At 44.2% G+C, this 19,258-nt stretch overlaps 1 protein-coding gene across 1 annotated transcript in view; it reads right to left on the minus strand.

Moving 5' to 3' along the window:
• LOC147018306 (lipoma-preferred partner homolog) overlaps positions 1 to 18,319 on the minus strand; it is an 84,329-nt gene extending 66,010 nt beyond the window's left edge. The window contains exon 1 of the mRNA XM_085897847.1: positions 18,302 to 18,319. The gene's annotated coding sequence lies outside the window, so the exon portion shown is untranslated. The remainder of the gene's footprint in view (positions 1 to 18,301) is intronic.
• Positions 18,320 to 19,258: the final 939 nt, after the last annotated feature.

Raw genomic sequence — 19,258 nt, forward strand, 5'->3', positions numbered from 1 at the left:
AGTGAAGAGGCGGGGGCGGTGGATGAAGAAACAGGGGCAGGGAGTGAAGAGGCGGGGGTGGGGGATGAAGAGATGGAGGCAGGGAGTGAAGAGGCGGGGGGGCAAGGTCAGCAAATTGAAAGCGGGAGATGGGGGGAAATGGGGCGGGGGATGAGTGGGCGGGGGCTGGGGTGAATTAGGTGGGGTTGAGTGTGAGGGAGTAGACAGGGGGTGGGGGCCCGGGGGTAAGTGGGGCGGGGAATCAAAAGACGGGGGTGGGGAGTGAAGAGGCGGGGCTGGGGATGAAGAAACGGGGGCAGGGAGTGAAGAGGCGGGGGTGGGGGATGAAAAGACGGAGGCAGGGCGTGAAGAGGCGGGGGCGAGGAGTGAAGAGGCGGGGGCAGGGGATGAAGAGGCGGGGGGGCAAGGTAAGCAAAATTTTGGGCGGGGTAAGCAGATTGAATGGGGCAGGGGCGGGGGGAATGGGGCAGGGGTGGGGGATGAGTAGGCGGGGGCAAGCACACCCTGTCCAGTCCATGTCCCTCGAGTGTGTGTGAGCTGGTGAGGGTGGTTGAATGAACGGAATCCGTCTGATGGGGTTTTAGCTAGTATATATTAAGCTTTCAAAAATTCAACCATTCCTGGGACATCAATTTGGCCATGGTACATTCCTAAGGGATTCTGCTTGTAAAATATACAAACAATTGGTATCTTTAATGTCTACAGAAAGACAAAATAACCAGCTCAATGGCCCTTCAGTCAGAAATCTACACAATGCAGTTGCACGAGCTAACATTGAAAGACTTCTAGAGGTGGGAATAATATTGAAATCACCAGATATGTCAAACATGAAACCACAATCATTTAATACGGGACTTTGGAAATGATGTAATCTGGCCCAGTATTATGGTTGGCACGTATGCGTAGAACTCCTTCGCAGCAATGCTGATTGGGGCAGGTTCACACATTGTGTGTGAAAGTTAAGGATCGTTACCTAAAATGGCACACAGAATTGCTAAAATGCTGAAAATACTTGGAAAAGTACTTGAGAGAAAGGGCTGCGCCACTGTACAATGGAAGAGTTGGAGAACTTTCACAGCTCAGCCGATGGGCTGAGATCTTAAAACTGCAAAAACCTTCTGACAATGTGGAGTGATGCAATGCCCAAAGGATCATGGATGGGCACGTTCTACTCAAACCCTCGATCATCCCTGCCAGTGAGTGGACTTTGAAACCTTGTGGGAGTGCCTCGAGTGAACATGGCATGTTGGTTATTTATTTCATGGACGTCTACAATTGGTAAGACGATGCCATGCAATCATTACCAACAAAACAATGGCTACCAACTCTTCAACAAAGGACATCTTCACAATGTGATAATGCACAAATCTTGTGCCAGCCATTATTTACGTGGGAGCTTTATGGACCAGGCAGACTTCCCTGAAGGAGACACCGTATCTGGTTTAGATGCTTCTTAATAGCTTTGGGAAGGTCATATCAGGAGCTTGTGAATGCACTGGCTAAATTAACCAGAGTGGTGTCAAAGCCACCCAATGCTCACCTGTTTATACATTTATCGTTTTTAAAAGACTAGTCTAATAATATTTTTTATAAAGCATTGTAATCTGTAACAAGAGCGCAAGTGAGCACAATATATGCCCGAACAAGAAGGTAGGAAAAAATTGTGCTACTTCATGGAAAACAGCATCCTGTTTGCCATGGCAACCACTTTAGATGACTAACGTATGTCGCGACATACCGTCTCCACAGTCTGTACCTATGTACCAGATATGAAACGTGAAAGCTGAAAAGTTTGGGAGTTAGAGTGTGGAGAGGAACGGATGGAAAACAGCATCCTGGTTGCCGTAGCAACCACTTTAGATGACGAACGCATGTTGCGACACACCGTCTCCACAGTATGTACCGATATACCAAATGTGAAACATGAAAGTTGAAAACTTTGGGAGTTAGAGTGCGGACAGGAACGGACAGAGACAGCAGACACAGACAGATGGACGACACATAATACTCCCCGATATATATCTCGGGCGTAGAAAAAAATAGTGTGGTCGATAAAAACATTAGAAAGGAAAAAAATTACTTGCACCAAAATTAACATTTTCACGCTCACGCTCACGCCAGGGGTATCGCTATTGCTCTCTGTTCTTGGAACAGGCGAGCTAAAAATGATATTTACAATTCACCATGTTGGGAGAGGGGGCTGTTAAAAATACATTTTTTGCTTGCTTCTGAGGCCACAATATTTTTGCATTTAATGTTAAAACGGGAAGGGTACACGAGTGATTGGTTGTTATCTCTCCATATGTGGCCCTCCCAGGTCTCAAAGTATCCACATCCAGGTGTGTGTGTGTGTGTGTGTGTGTGTGTGTGTGTGTGTGTGTGTGTGTGTGTGTGTGTGTGTGTGTGTGTGTGTGTGTGTGTGAATATATATATATATATATATATATATATATATATATATTGTTACGTTTGAGGGGGGGTATGCATTCAAAGGGTAATTAGGATGTTTAATTAGGTATGCCATGCTGTTCGAGTGTACCAGGATCTCGATGTAATAAGTCGCAATTCAGTGGTGATAAGTTGTCTAGTAAATGTCCATTTCTTCAAGGGGGAAATGATAATTGTCACTTAATTAGATAGGGATACGGGATAGGGTAAGTGTGTCTGCGTAAACCCCTTTTAGTAGTCCCTGGAGGCTTGCCGTGACGTCACAGGACAGTGCTGCGGATGGCTCCGCACCGTGATCACGATTGGCGGAAGGCGACGGCGCAGGGCCAATAAAACGGCTCGATTGGAAGTGACGAGGACGGGAGGATAAAAAGGTTCTGTTCGGGGTCGAAAAGGAAGAGGAAGAAGATGGTGACAGAAAAACTGTCTGGTGGAGGCTGTTGTGCTGGGAGCGTGCTGTGTTGTTGCGCTGATTCGGTCCTGTTTTTCATCGTGTCTCGAGGCCTTCCTGTGCCTCGTGGCTCACCTTGGTTGGCTCTGGTGTTCTGCTGGCTCGGAGTACGGGGTCGAACGGCGGGCGGACCTGCCTCCCTCTCCTGCTCGCAACTTGGCGCCAGAACTGGTTCCCTGGCGGCTGTGAGCGGACTTGGGCCAGGACCAGGAGGTCGACAGCACCACGGTGTCTCCTGCCCCTGACGAGCGCAACGCCAGCTCGTCCGACGCCAATCCAGGGACTGTTGCGTCCACACCACGGGCCAGCCTGACCATCAGGACCAGGTACGTGTTTGTGTGTGTGTGTGTGTGTGTGTGTGTGTGTGTGTGTGTGTGTGTGTGTACCTGGCACCTTAGAGGGTTTGAGATTGGTATATCCATTGGAATTGTTTTTGTTTTCCCCACGCACGAACCCACACCACCATCCCGTCGAATCTCCCCGGATCCCTCTTCTTGCCGAGTCTTGTTATTTCTGGTTAGAGAAATAAACGTTATCAACTCAGTGAAAAGCGACTCGTGCCACCTTCCTCGTCCCGTTTGCGGTAGAGCGATTAGAACCGCCATCTTTGGGTTGTAGAAGATAAACCGCCTCCATCATTTCAGCTCATTCTACGTTAGCGGGACTGTTCAAGTCCCGTGAACGTCACAATATATTGTTGCGAATTCGCGCCCGCCGGCGTGTGATCGGCCACGTGACTTGAATCGCGGCACGTCGCCCACCGGACGGACAATTTTGTCATGACCCTCTCGGACTAACACCGGGAGCCAGTCACGGGTGGGCCTTTCGGCCTCACCACGATCGTGCCAATTGGCCACCCGCGTGGGATAGGGTTGTTCGCCAAACTCGAGCTACCTAAGTACCCACGCGGATGGTAAACCGGGCGATCGCACCTCGCCGCAGGTCGACTCTGGACACAGGCCGCTTAAGCGGTCCGTTCCGTACTATCGGGATAACCGAGCGGTGTTATCGTCGGCCTCGACGGTTCCGATTAATTATCGGGCGTATTAAGCCCACGACGAACCCGTTACGTGAAGCAAGATGGAGATTCAACAAACGGAAGGACGCAGCGAAACGGGGAACAAGTTCACACAAGCACTTTATTCACACAGACACAACGCACACATATACAGCCAAACAGAATCAGAATGCACATAAAGCAAATGCAAGAAGAAAAACAATAAAGCAACGACGACGCAGAGCTACAACCGACTAAGACCGACACACGGCAACACTTATACAGTTTTACTTCACAAGACACGGCGCCACAAGTTCCATACAAAAAAACCCCGAAAAGAAATGGTGACTTCCCTTTCGGGCCGTCGAGTCCCTCTCCTACGTCCGTCTTCGTGGTCCCGCCTGGCCGAGACTCCGTGCCCTGGCGTGGTAGGCGAGTTCTCTCCTGCGTGCCTCGCGCCTGCACGTGTTGGCCACTCGACGCCACGGACCGAGTGTTCGGCGCTATCCCAGCGCGGATAGAGGGTGGGGGGGGGAAACGTGGATGCCCGAAGTCGGGAGAGGGGAATTGCGGACGCTCCTTCCCGCCAGCGGGGTCTTGCAACTGCCCCACAAAAGACCAGGCCAGCGGCCACTAGGACGAGCGAGCCGGAAGACGAGAGCGAGAGCAACCACGAAGCAAGAATATCCACCGAACAAGAGCATCCACAAAACTGCTTCGCCCGTCTCCGACTTTTATATACCGGAGCTCCGCCCCGTTCTTTGCTCCACCCCCCTTCGAGAAAGGTCTCGAAGAGGGGCGTTCCTCCTCCCTGGCCGCATCACACCGCGCATCCACCAATCGGGCGCCAGCTGCCCTCCCCTCGCTTCTCCTCCCTCGCACCAAGCGCGGAGAAGGATGGCGCGAAAAGCCCACCGAGCGTCTTGTTGGTTTTTATTTGAAATAAAAGATAGAAAAAGGAAAACGACTGACTCAAAGCGTCGCAGCCCGAATGAATCACATTTATTCCCTCTAAACAACGGGTTTGGGGCTAACTACACATGTACTTACAGAGATATCCCACCTGAGGGCCCTTTATGGTGTAATGAGAATTTCCACAACCATAACAATATATATATATATATATATATATATATATATATATATATATATATATATATATATATATATATATATATATCTGTGCCATGCTGCTTCAAGTTAGGGGGTTCGATTTAGTTATATTAATGAGCCTAATATGGTCACAAATATACGACTAGGAGCATGTTGTCCTGATGAGCTCATAACAAGGGCGAAATTGAGAGAGACATCTTTGCTTTCATCTATTTGTGACCATAGGCTTTAATCTCAGCCTGCAAAGGCTTAAGGATCATACGGATGCCTCCTAGTTGGGAAGTGATGTATTGGTGTAATTTATGCACATGATATCATCGTGTCATAGTCAGTGTGTTTTTTTTGTTGAATATGTATATATGTATATGTATGTATAGATATAGATGTAGATATAGATAGATATAGATGTAGATATAGATAGATGTAGATGTAGATATAGATAGATGTAGATATAGATAGATGTAGATGTAGATATAGATATAGATAGATGTGTATATATGTATATATATATATATATATATATATATATATATATATATATATATATATATATTCCAGTCCTACCTCCTGGCTATAATGGTAAGCATCAGCCATGGATTATGTCTCACAAGGTAAATATCACAATCCACAAACAGCAACACTGTCTGACACTCAGATCGTTACCACAAATGCAAACAAATAAACCAGAGAAATCAACATGTGTGGAGGGTGACGAGTGTTCCCCCCGATCTCCTAATGGCCAGATGTCCTGCGCATGCACATACCATGCTTTTGAATGCATATTTATGTGTGTGTTCCATACCCACAACCACCACTCGCTTGTATTAACAGGAAATGGTAGGAACTCAACAGGTCTCAACCACGGATATTTCTCGTATTTCCTACATTTGCGAGAGTCCGATTTGCATCCAGGAACATTTCGGGTTTAACCATATTGGAATTGCCACTTTAATATAAATGCTGGAAATTATGTTTGAAGGACTATTTGACCTCCATATTTTGTCCTAGTAATATAGCGGGCGTAGTGGCGTGCGCCTGTAATCCGGCTACTCGGAGGATCGCTTGAGGACAGGTGCTCTGCACTGGGCTGTGCTATGAGAGGGTGTAAGGCAGCCCGGAATCATGGCAAAACCCAATCCTTATCCCTGTGTCGTAAGAGGCGACCAGGGTTGCGTCAGGAAGGGCATCCGGCGTAAAACCTGTACCAAATCAGTATGCGGATCATAACGGATGATCCGCTGTGGCGACCCCTAACGGGAGCAGCCGAAGGAAGAACATTTTGTCCCAGTAATGGCAGGTTAAAAGTGCCCCCGTTAACAGAGCTAAGTCACTGAAAATGCACACACGAAAGGCTTCGTTTGCATTCACAAGTTATTTCAAAAGTCCCATATTGCCCTGCAGCTCAGATAATTAATGAACCAGAATCCTTAAGTTTTTAAATGAGGTGAAAGCAACACAAAAACTATTCCAATTAAACACAATATATTATAAAAAGCACATCATAAAAGCAGTGAGAAAAAATAAAGTGAAAAATAGAACAAGACAATAATATATATATATATATATATATATATATATATATATATATATATATATATATATATATATATATATATATATATATATATATATATATTGTTGTGGTTGACCAAATTCGCAAACCACCATTCAGGTCCCTTAGGTGAGATATCTCGGTAAGTATATGTGTAGTTAGGCCCAAACCCGTTGTCTAGAGGGAATAAATGTCATTCATGCGTGCTGCGACTCTTCAGGATAGCCGTTTTTCTTTTACTATCTTTATTTTGGACCAACCGCCATTATTACCACCACCAACCACGTCTCAACAGCCATCACAACAACAACCACCAACCACAACGCCGCTTCACCACAACCGCCACGACCTTTACCGTCACAACTCGCCACCATCGCATCACCGTCATCTCGCGCCACTCGTGGGCACCGATGCTGGACTCGTGTAGAGCGCGCACCGAGCAGCGTGTTCAAAAGCATCGCGGACTTTCCGCAGAAAAACGGATCAAAAACGACTCACGCCCACTTTTGTTCCGTCCAATCGGTGAGCGAGGGGCGATTTGGCCCCGCCTCCAGGGCATTGGAGGGCGGTCGCTATATGCAAATTCATGGATCAAAAAGCATTCACGCCCACTTTTTCTCGGGCCAATGGGGAGCGAGGTGAAAGGTCGGAGGCAGGGGGTCAAAGATGAGAGAGCGAAGCCACGGGGCTTATAAAAACGACTGCGTTCGTCAGTCGAGTCGAGTCGAGTGGAAGTTGAGAGGAGTTCAGTTCGCAGGAGGAAGAGTTGAGTTGGAAGTGGAGGAAGAGTTCAGTGCAGTTGGGAGTTCGCGGAGTCGGAGTGAAGAGGACGGAGCTGTGGAGAGGCGGCGGCGGCGAAGGCGGACGAGGGGTGCTCACACCAGATTCGGGGAACTGAGGAGAGAGAAAGGCCGGCGGCGCGACCGAGGTCGTGGTGGAGACGCTCGTCGCGGGACCCGCGATTTTGGTGAAATCCTCCTTTCCCCGAGCATCAGCAACCCCCTCCTGTTTCCCCCCGCGCTGAGATAGTGCGACAAAAGGGGGCCCCCTTCCCACCCCCTACCAGACACTGTCCGCGAGGCCCGCGGAGTTGAGGCACCACCGCCGCTCCGCGTCTCATCATCAGACGGGTAGGCCCGACACGGTCTCGGCCCCAGGCCCGCCTACCCCCTCATCCTGGAGGGTGGTTCTCTTTTCTTTTGCTTTGGGAATGTGTGTTGTCGGCGCCGTCTGTGAAGTAAAATTGTATAAGTGTTGCCGTGTGCTCGCGTAGTCGGTATTAGATCTGCATTGTCGCATTTGCTTTTTGTCTTCTTCTTTTCTATGTGCTTTTGGTGGAATTGTATATGTGTGCTTCCCGTGTGCCGCGAAATAAATGTGCTTATTATTGAACTGTTTTCCCGCTTCGCTTCGTCATTTCTTTCATTGAATCCCCATCTTGCTTCACGTAAAGGGTTGGTCCTGGGCTAAGACGCCCGATAATTAATCGAACCGTCGAGGCCGACGAATAACACCGCTCGGTTATCCCGATAGTACGGAACGGGTCGCTTAAGTGGCCCGTGTCCGAAGTCGACCTGCGGCGAGGTGCGATCGCCCGGTCTACCCTCCGTGTGGGTACTTAGGTAGGTCGAATTTGGCGAGCAACCCTATCCCACGCGGGGGCCGATTGGCTCGATCGCGGTGAGACCGAAAGGTCCACCCGTGACTGGTTCCCGGCGTTAGTCCGAGAGGGTCACGACTGGATTGTCCGTCCGGTGGGCGACGTGCCGCGATTCGAGTTACGTGGCCGTCAGCACGCCGGCGGGCGCGAATCCGCGACAATATATATATATATATATATATATATATATATATATATATATATATATATATATATATATATATATACATACATATAATTACATAATAATAATTTTTAAAAAGTTCCACCCCCTTAAACATATTACAGGAATGCACAAACCAGTCTCAAGACTACAATATTCAGTCAAGCCTGGTGTTGGCTTCGGAACTTAGGATCCCGAGTTTGAGACCCGCTGGCTGCTGAATTCACACCAGGTGGGGTTGACTCAGCCTGTCATCCTTCCGAAGCTGGCAAAATGAGTATTATTGTAATGCGAGAAGGGCACAGCCGCACTTCCATGAAATGACAGCTACCTGGCAGCCAAGTTGCCAAACACAAGAACAGAATATTCCGTTACCTGCAAAAGTATACACCCCCAGCCAATAATGCCACATTTAGATGAATTACAAATTATGTAGAAACAATTTTTTTGCAAATTGATTTTTTTCATTATTATTATTATTATTCAAAACTGAAGAGATCAAACTAAACACTGTCATAGTTGAAGGAGATTACGTGTCAGGAATACCAACAAAAAAAAATATAAAAAAAACAACCAACCAAACAAACAAACAGAAAACACATCTTATATATTATTTCCGAGTTTGTGGTTTCGTGTCGCACTATCTTCGACTTTGTTCTGCGCTCGAGTAATGTGATATTCGGCTTACATTATCTCAAAGACCATATGAGGTGCATGGTACAAAAAAAAGTAAATAAAATGGTTCTGAAACAGTGAAATCGTATTCCACTTACTGCATTAAAGTAAAATTACTACTGATACTCTGCATCAGTTCCTTTCTCAAACACACCCATCCCAACATGTCGCGCAGAGCATGGGTTATGCTCGTGTACAAATCAAAATTCACTTGTTATAAAAGTCTTCAACCCCTTAGATCAGTACTTGGTGGAAGTACCTTTTGCAACAATGACTGCCATTAGTCTTAATGGGTAGGTGTCTACCAATTTTGGACAATGAGATGGTGAAATCTTTGCCCAGTCTTCATGTGAAAATTGCTCTAGTTCTGCCAAGTTTGATGGGGATCGTCAATGCAATTTTCAAGTCTCGCCATAAAATGTTCAATTGGGTTGAAGTCAGGACTTAGACTGGGCCACTCAAGAACATTTATTTTCTTCTCATTCAACCATGCCAGTGTAGATTTAGCTTTGTGCTTCAGATCATAGTCCTGGTGAAATGTGAATCTACTACCCAGTTAGATTCATTGCCGACTGGTGCAGGTTTTCATCAAGTATTCTCCTGTACTTTGCACCATCCATTGTCCCTTCCATCCTGATGAAAAGCAGCCCCATGACATGCTGCTGCCACCACCATGCTTGAGGGTTAGGACGGTGTTGACAGGGTGAATTTGCGATGTTAGGCTTGCGCCAGATTATAATGCTTTGAATTTAGACCAAAAATTCAATTTTTGTCTCGCCTGACCACAAAACATTTCTCCACATGCCTGCAGTATCAAGAGGCTTTTTCAAACTCCATATGAGCTTTTCGATGAGTCATTCGCAGTAATGGCTTCTTTTCTCCTGTCCATCGAGGCCAGTTTTGTGAAAGAAACAGGATTTTGTTGATTGATTAATGCTGACCCCCACCTTGGATATGAAAACAGCATTGTAGATTTTTCACTCATTGTTGGATTTACAGTGATATTCCGAACCAGTTTCCTGCTTGTCCAGCTGCTTAGATTGGTTTGGCAACCTGTTATGGGTGGTATGATGCATTTTCCACTTCTTAGTGATGGGTTTCAGGTCAGGTATGGGACCATGCACCAGAGAAGCGAGACGCTGCGTCCACTTTCCGTCAGTATTCTAGGGGCCTCTGTCTGGCCATCCCCATCTCCTTCAGATGCAGATCAATCTTCTGCAACCATGACACACATGGTTGGCCCGTTGGCCTTCTCCACCCAAGAGGCTCCCTCGCCGAAAGAATCTGGTGAGCAGGATCAGCGTCAGAAAAATGAGCCACAAGTCCATACAGCCACAGCTGATGCTCACAGACAATACAGGTAACAAATCTCATCTGAGTCTCTCTCAGCAACAGCTCATTGGACACAGTCTGTCCAGCAATAGCAAAGGATGCTCCGAAGAGAGCTGGTACCGAAGGTGTTGTCTCCCTCTCAAATACTTTGTCAGAGACAAAGTCTCACATCCGTAGAGCAAGACTGGAAGGACCAATGACTTAAAGACTCAGACTTTTCTCCTGCACAGGTACCGATAGCACCACACCCCATGATCAAGTGAATCCATGACTCCCCAGGCCCAACCCAGAGGTCTTTTAACCTCTGGCTCACAGCTTGCGGAAACATGAATATCACTGCCAAGGTAAGTGTATCTCTGTGTGACCTCAACATCCTTTCCACAAACAGGTACAGACAAGATAGCAGTATCCAAGATGTCATCGAAAGCCTGGATATTTGTTTTGACCCAGGAAACCCATAATCCCAGTAGCTCAGACTCCTCATGCAGTGCCTTGACGGCCGCCAAAGGATATCCCGCATCTCCGCAAAGATGACAGCATCATCTGTGAAATCAAGGTTAGAGATCTTAGCATTCCCATATGATGCCCCATAGCTTGATCTCTCCAAAATCCTGCCCATACGAGTGCTGAAAATTGTGGGGGCCAGTACACACCTCTGACAAACTCCAGTAACACCTGGAAATAAGTCAGAGATGCGACAACCATACCTCACAGCACACTCAGACTGCAGTGAACCAGTTGAAATGGGGAACATGAAGCAAAACAGCCAACCTTTTGACCAATCTCAACGAATAAATGTCTGTGTGTGTGTGTGTGTGTGTGTGTGTGTGTGTGTGTGTGTGTGTGTGTGTGTGTGTGTGTGTGTGTGTGTGTGTGTGTGTGTGTGTGTGTCCTCCACAACTTCAAAACCATGAAACTTTACATGCTTACTCCAAGGAAGTGGATGACTGAAAATTTGGTGTATATGTGAATTTAAGCACCTCTTTTGAAGATAATCCTCCACCACCTCGCTCTAAATGGTGTCTTAAAGCGTTTCCTGGGTTACCTCACTGGGGTCTGAAGCCACCACTTTTTTTTTTGGCCCGCTCAACCATGCCTAGATTTGGAACAGGCCGCAATGATTTCTCAACGATAGTTTCCCCTCCCCACACTTTCCTCACTCATTATCAAATGCCTGTTCATCAGAGCTACAAATCGCTGGGTACATTGCAATGCTTATTATAAACACCCAGAAACACCAGTGTTCATGGCTTTATTTCATTTCCCTCCATGATAACCTCAAGAATCTCTTAAATCAAGCCATATTACAAAATTTAAGTTCTAGATTTGAACTTAGCAGCAGTTACGACTGAATATATATATATATATATATATATATATATATATATATATATATATATATATATATATATATATATATATATATATGTAAAAAATAAATAAATGAATAAAAATAAGTGTTCCTTTGTCTAATTTGGACATTTGCACATCGCTTGCCAGCCATTTAATTGGAGTGCTTAAACCACTTGCAGAGCGCCCTACAGTTTGTGTCCCAATTGGGATGTAGAGTGGGCAGTTGCTACAAGGTAGAGGTGCATAATATTATATGAATACATTTGGATCTGTAATTTAGTGACTCTCCACAGGTGTGTGCATGCCTGCATGCTTGGTTGGTGGCAAAGTTTCATCCCGCATCTTCAAGGTTTTCATTTTTTAACCTCAGCAGCATACGAGCGATCACAATGTCTTTTGTCCTCATGACTGTTTCTAAAGCAATTGGTTATATTGTATGACACGGTGCGGTGCTTTAAAGGTTAAATTGGTTCTCTTTGAGTTTCAAAGCAAAATACATTTGATAACACCCGATTTCAGAGATGTTCACTGTATCAAAGTGTTTTCTCAATTACAGAGCCAAATTTTTTTCTTCCACCTGTCACACGACGTGTGTGTGTGTGTGTGTGTGTGTGTGTGTGTGTGTGTGTGTGTGTGTGTGTGTGTGTGTGTGTGTGTGTGTGTGTGTGTGTGTGTGTGTGTGTGTGTACGCAAGTTGCCGTTGTTGCTTGCTATCTCCATATGTGGGTGGGTTTCATCAACAAGTGAAAGAAATCGACCACGTCTCAAATAATCCACCTCCACGTGTGTGCCGATTGGTATTTACATATGCATGTTTCAGAATGTGGAATGGAGTCCTCCCAGGGTGGACTCAAAGTATCTACCTTCATTTTGTTAAGGGGGTCACGATTCATGGACCCAGCTGTGAAGTTTTCAGTTCTCAAAGTTTTGTGTCGAGGGTCCTCTTCAGGAACATCGCTGAGCCCTGGACAGCTTCCAACTGTAGTTTGTTTGTAGTGGTATTCCCAGGGATGGTTTTTAATTTCTCTGAGGTTCTTCTTCATCATTCCCAGAGCTCCAACTTTGGCATTCTTCAGTTTTCAGGATATTTTCACTTCATTCTTGAGGTGTTGGTATTTGGTCATTTTTTTGATTGCTGCATCATTAGTCCAAAATCACTGGTATTAACACCTTACGCCTAAGTCACATTTGCCACGGCGGCCGTGGGGTCTACAAAATACGGGCACTAGCAATTATAGGGCGGCCGCAGTATTTCCATGGTCACACAATGTAGCAGTCAAATACGTTTTTATTTTTTGGGTAGCCGCACGGCGTATTTATAAATTGTGGAGACCGAAAACGTGGGGGTGCCGTACGGTCTTTGATTTGATGTCGCACGGTGACCTTAGGGCGTTTCTGCGGCGGCCATAGAATTTTCAAAGCAGACACAAGGCGACCGCAGGGGGGCCCTAAGGCGAACGTGCGGCCAGACGGATGGTAACGAGTGGGTTCCTTTTTTTTAACCAGTTCTTTTGTTTCGGATTGGCGAATTGCTACGGCGAACGTAGAAATTAAAAAGTTATAACTCCGCATTACAATTCCACGGCGACCCCTACAGCCTGTAAAAGATAGCCAAACGGTGTAGGGCCACCCTGAGGCCACCGCAGAAACTCTGCGGCCGCCGCACGTTTGCCAATTCAGAGGGCGTACGGCCGCCGTATCCTCACCGTAGAGCAAATGTGACTTAGGCCTTAGCAATGCCTTCTTCTCTCTTTTTAGTACCCAAGTATGATATCTGGTTGCAATGCTTCGTTTTCGATGTCCATGCTCGATGGGATCATCAGGTCGTATGTGAGCGGTACTTCCATGTTTTCAGCGATTGCTTTTGGTTCTTGGTCCCACAAATTCTCTGGAACTGGGACATCAAATTTTTTGCAGATGTGCCAGTGGTTAACTTTACAAATTCTGTTGTGTCGGTGTGTGTACAATTGTGCGGACATGAGTTTTATTATTTTTTCTTTTTTTTGTGTGTATGTTCAGTCATCAAGCATAACAGCATTCTCTTTGCCAACACTACCTCCACCCCTCACCTTTCTCTTACTGTGTCCCCTCCTCACTCCCCACCACTCCTAATAAAATGCAGCTCTCTCTCTCTCTCTCGCTCTCTCTCGCTCTCTCTCGCTCTCTCTCGCTCTCTCTCGCTCTCTCTCGCTCTCTCTCGCTCTCTCTCGCTCTCTCTCTCTCTCTCTCTCTCGCTCTCTCTCTCTCTCTCTCTCTCTCGCTCTCTCTCGCTCTCTCTCTCGCTCTCTCTCTCGCTCTCTCTCTCGCTCTCTCTCTCTCTCTCTCGCTCTCTCTCTCTCTCTCTCTCTCTCTCTCTCTCGCAATATTTGATGAGACATTTCTCTCCCCACCTCTCCCCTTCCCTCCTCCCTTTCCCCTTCCCATCTCCATCAGCAAAGCGACGGGTTGTATTTGCTCGCGTAGAATATGTGGTGCATCTTTGTCATCATTTATATGGGGGTTATGATTACAAATGAGAGATTTGTGGAAGAGCTGCAATAAATCATACACACTGCAGATAAATACTTGGGACAACACTGGACCTCGTATCAGACAAACAAGGAGCTGCTGTGCTTGGGGGAAGTGATGAAACTTCCTGGGGCACGCTGAGTAACAGCAACACTCATTATGACATTACTTCTCTCGATACTCAGCAGGCGAATCAAAGAGAAATTTACTCTTTCTCATGGATATCAACCAAAGGGGTTTGAACATGCTCTATCCTTTGAGATGTTGGCCAAGCAAGGAAGGAGCATGTACCATTTTTCAAGTCTGTTACGACATGGCCATGGTTTGAACCACCGACTGACTGAGAGTGGATGCTGTAACTTTTAGGCCACAGAGTCTAACAGCCACCACACATTTGTAGATTTCTCTCAAGCAGGAACCTTCCCTACAAAAGGAAAAACCACATCTCAACACCCAATCCTTGTAAGAGATCTGTAATGGCATGATGTAATCAACATCTGGATTATACTTTTTAAATAAACAATGTCAGATTAAAAGCCAAGGCATACAAGCAGGTTTATAATTGCAAAAAGAATTCACCTCTGGATGCCAACAGCATTCTCAAAACATTTCAAACTCTCGCATCGTTCTCAAAACAAATCTCCACAATCCAAAGAGAGTTCTAACGGCAGAAAAACCCATTTGGACATTTGACCACTTATCAGATAGAAAGAAATGAAAGAATTGTAATATAAGCAATCACCCTTCAGCTGCTGTGAATGGCATTACAAAAAATATATATAATAAAATAAAAATAACATACAAGGAAAAGATTGCATCAATTACAGGCAGCAAACCTCATTGCCATCATGGCTCCCTGCAGCTTTGTACCATAACCTACATGCAGACATGCACTGCAAAGACCATTATATTTGTGCCAAATGGAGATGAGGGAGCACAAACGATGCACTCTGCTCAAAGAAATATTCACAACCACAAAGCTGTGGATGTGCACATCCTTGCATGGGATAAAGACACGAGCCCGAAAGAAACAGGCACCGAGCAGGGCAGGAATCCAAGAGATGACTACGTCTTGTCAAAGGTAAAAAAGAGAGACCAAGCTATACTCCCCAACCATGGATTGAAGTCATAAGTAGCACTTGCACAATGTAATGAAAGACACACAACATAACAGAAATAATCGTTCAAGAACCGTCATTACTAAAGGCAGGCAATGGAATTCGCTTGGAGGAGAACACTTTGACCTGTTGAACACAAGGACAGGAACAACATGATGTACTTTCTTGATAATGATGCAATCAGCTGTAGTCCAGATCTCCATGCAAGTTGTCCAAACAAGATAACCAGTTTTAATATTATTGCAGAGTTTTCAAACGAACGTTTTAGATCCTTGAAAATAAGTAAAGCTCGTTTAAAATACCACAAGATGCCATTAAACATGCTCAACTCAGAGAATGTACTTTCTCTGAATGACAAGACAGCCCGTGGCAGGACAAAATCAATCAACGTCAACAAAAAAACTCATTTTCCCTGAAATTGCAAGGAGGGTTGGACCCGTTTGACATCCCCATCCGAGTACAAAGCTCAGAAGCTGCAATCCCAGGTGCAAATCTCACGTATACAGTGTTCACTGTCTACAAATGTCCAAGCGGTAGATGGACGCAAGTTTGCCAAGCTATTTGACAGAGTTCTGCGCACGATACCTGTACAGTAGGGTGTTCCAAAAAAAAAATGAAAGTTTGATTTTTGCTGCTCCCTGATTTTGCCTTTGTTCCAATACCCCATAAGAACTTACAGGTCAAAAATGAACAAAATTCCATGATATTTAGGGGTTCCTCAAGTTGGCACAATTATGTCCATTATGGAGAGGGCATTTTGCACTGCAATGTCAAAAAGCTCATCTCGGTCTCCTTGGAAAAACTATTCTTTCATCCTATATGACTGCTGTGGTTTTTGAAAATATCAAACAACCATATTAATTGTGAAGTGTACTGAGTTGTGCATATTCGACGGCAAGTTGTCAGTTACAGTTTGGCAAATTTCAACAATATTGTGCCAACTTGAGGAACCCCTAAACATCCTCCAATCTGCTTCATATTTGGTGTACGTTTCTACTGTCAAATGGAACAAAGGCACACCCAGGGAGCATGAATATTTACTTTTTTTTACCCCCTATTATGAAGCAACCTACTGTACAGGTACAGCTAGTTACATTATGGAAATTGCAAAAGAAGGGGGTTGGGTGGGGGCATTGTTTTTTTTTTACCACTTCTAAATTGGGCCATGGACTTACTGATCATCCTAGTGGGCATACTTGTATTTGCATCACTGGTTTTAATTCAACGAGAAATCTTGTAATGCATATAAAACAAAAGTCAAAACGAAAATTTTTGCCTTGACATGTCATTCTACAGATCATGATGTACACGCCTATTATATACCCTCCCCTACTCACCCCACCACCCAACCCCCCCCCTGACTCACAACGTTCACAAACACGAACACAAAGGGACTCAAGGGCGGTTCATGTGGACAAGACGCGACTTGAAAAACGTGGAACAAACAAATGCCGCACGTACTGGGGGCACGTTATTACATGTAAACGACAAACTGTACAATTGCTTCAATGATAGACACAAAGTGCCTGCAGACAGTGTATTACAGTACAAGGTGGACATCGAACCTTACCCCGAACCGGTGCTTTAGCCCAGGCCCGGCAGGACAGATAAGCGCCTTAAGCAAAGGACGTCAGCATTTAGTCCCATGACGTCACGAGCAATTGCGTGCGTACAGACAAGCAAGCACACAGCAGCTTCAGCTACAAAATAAATAAATAAATAAAAAGTGTCGATTTTAAAACAACAAAAAAAAACAAAAATGAAAAGAAAGAGGAAAAGTCAAAACAAACGATGAAAAATAAGCCAAGATAAAGTTACTTGATACGTTTACGTAACTTCCATGAGTCAAATCGCTATAAATAGCTTATTTACGAATGAGTGAAGACGCTGTGGAGGTTGCTGTGTTTGTGAAGGTGCGGGAGCCTATTTTACCGTGTCGTCCGCGACTTTGATCAAAGTGAATTTAACTGCAAACCTTTCACGAAGGATACAAAATAATTATAATAATAACAACAACAATAAATACCCACAAACGTTTTATAAGATCATTCAAAAAGGTCACCCGAGCTGTTCGACCATATATATATATATATATATATATATATATATATATATATATATATATATATATATATATATATATATATATATATATATATATATATATATATATATATATATATATATATATATATATATATATGATGCCGGAGCACTTGAAACGTCACTTTAGGAATTCAAATTTCACGAAACATCCAGATGGGGATTATAAAAGTAAAATGACTCTGGGAAAGTTATAAAAAGTTCATTTTTAAAGCGTAAACTTGCATATATATATAGACACACACAATATTATTTCAGCCAAGAATTGCGAAACAAACATAAGTTACCAATAAATATATATATATATATATATATATATATATATATATATATATATATATATATATATATATATATATATATATATATATATATATATATATATATATATATATATATATATATATGATGCTGGAGCACTTGAAACGTCACTTAAGGAATTTAAAATTCACGAAACATCCATATGGGGATTATAAAAGTAAAAGGACTCTCGGAAAGTTATAAAAAGTTCATTTTTAAAGCGTAAGCATATATATATATATATATATATATATATATATATATATATATATATATATATATATATATATATATATATATATATATATATATATATATATATATATATATAGACACACAACATTATTTCAGCCAAGCATTGCGAAACAAACACAAGTTACCAATCAATATATATGTATATATATATATATATATATATATATATATATATATATATATATATATATATATATATATTTAGGTATTTGGAATTGCAAGCACAAGAGAAGCGCAAACTGGTTGCCCACCTGTCGAGATACTGATCCTCACCTGGTCCTTGCACGGATAACCGAGAACCTGTGGCACGCGCTCCTCAGGCCGACCATCGTCCCCAGTGCAAACAATTCAACAAGTTGCCCCAAATCCCCACCCCTCGGGTACAAACCTCAAGTTCTCTCCTCCGTGCCCGGTAGGAAATCGCCGCTGTTCCTCCGTATCCGTCAGCTTACAATGTAAGAACCACAACTTGGCTAATTTATCTAAACTTTCAGCATGATGACGTTAGCGTGAGGCACGTCCCCGTCCAAAATAAACTGCACTTTTTTGGGGGGGAAACAAACTCAGCTCAACGAAGTGTTCATCAAATTTCAAGGTGAGAGACAAGGATTGGGATATTTGGGTAAAAGCAAACCCCGATTGTTGCTCCCAACAATTACACGCACGCTCCTTTGCGAGAGTGCTTACCTGTGCAGACACACCTTGGCTTCACATTCCTTACCAGCCTGGGATGGTAAGGTTATTTTTTTAACGTCTCGCCCACTCAGTTTACCTTGTAAAACAATCGTCTGTCAAGAAGGATTGTTTACTGCATTCCTGCCATTGTTGAACAAAAAAAAACATAAAACACTCGGATGAATCATTGAGCAAATCGATCTTTTCACACGAATCCTTCATGCTTCCCTAACGTTAAATCCGAGGAATCGGGTTTGTATTCCGCCTAATAAAACGATGTACAGACTCCGGACTCGATGACAGAGTCCAACGATTACAAATTGGTCCATACAGTGCATGTGTATAAATATATAAGTATTCCTGTTAATTAACTTTCAACATGACATTTATCTCGAACACACACACACACACACACACACACACACACACACACACACACACACACACACACACACACACACACACACACACACACACACACACACACACACACACACACACACACACACACACACACACACACTCACCACTTTTACACACACACACACACACACT

Source organism: Eptatretus burgeri, chromosome 10, assembly GCF_056783735.1.
Source record: "Eptatretus burgeri isolate ZD-2024b chromosome 10, Ebu_testis_v1, whole genome shotgun sequence".
Lineage (NCBI taxonomy): Eukaryota > Metazoa > Chordata > Myxini > Myxiniformes > Myxinidae > Eptatretus > Eptatretus burgeri.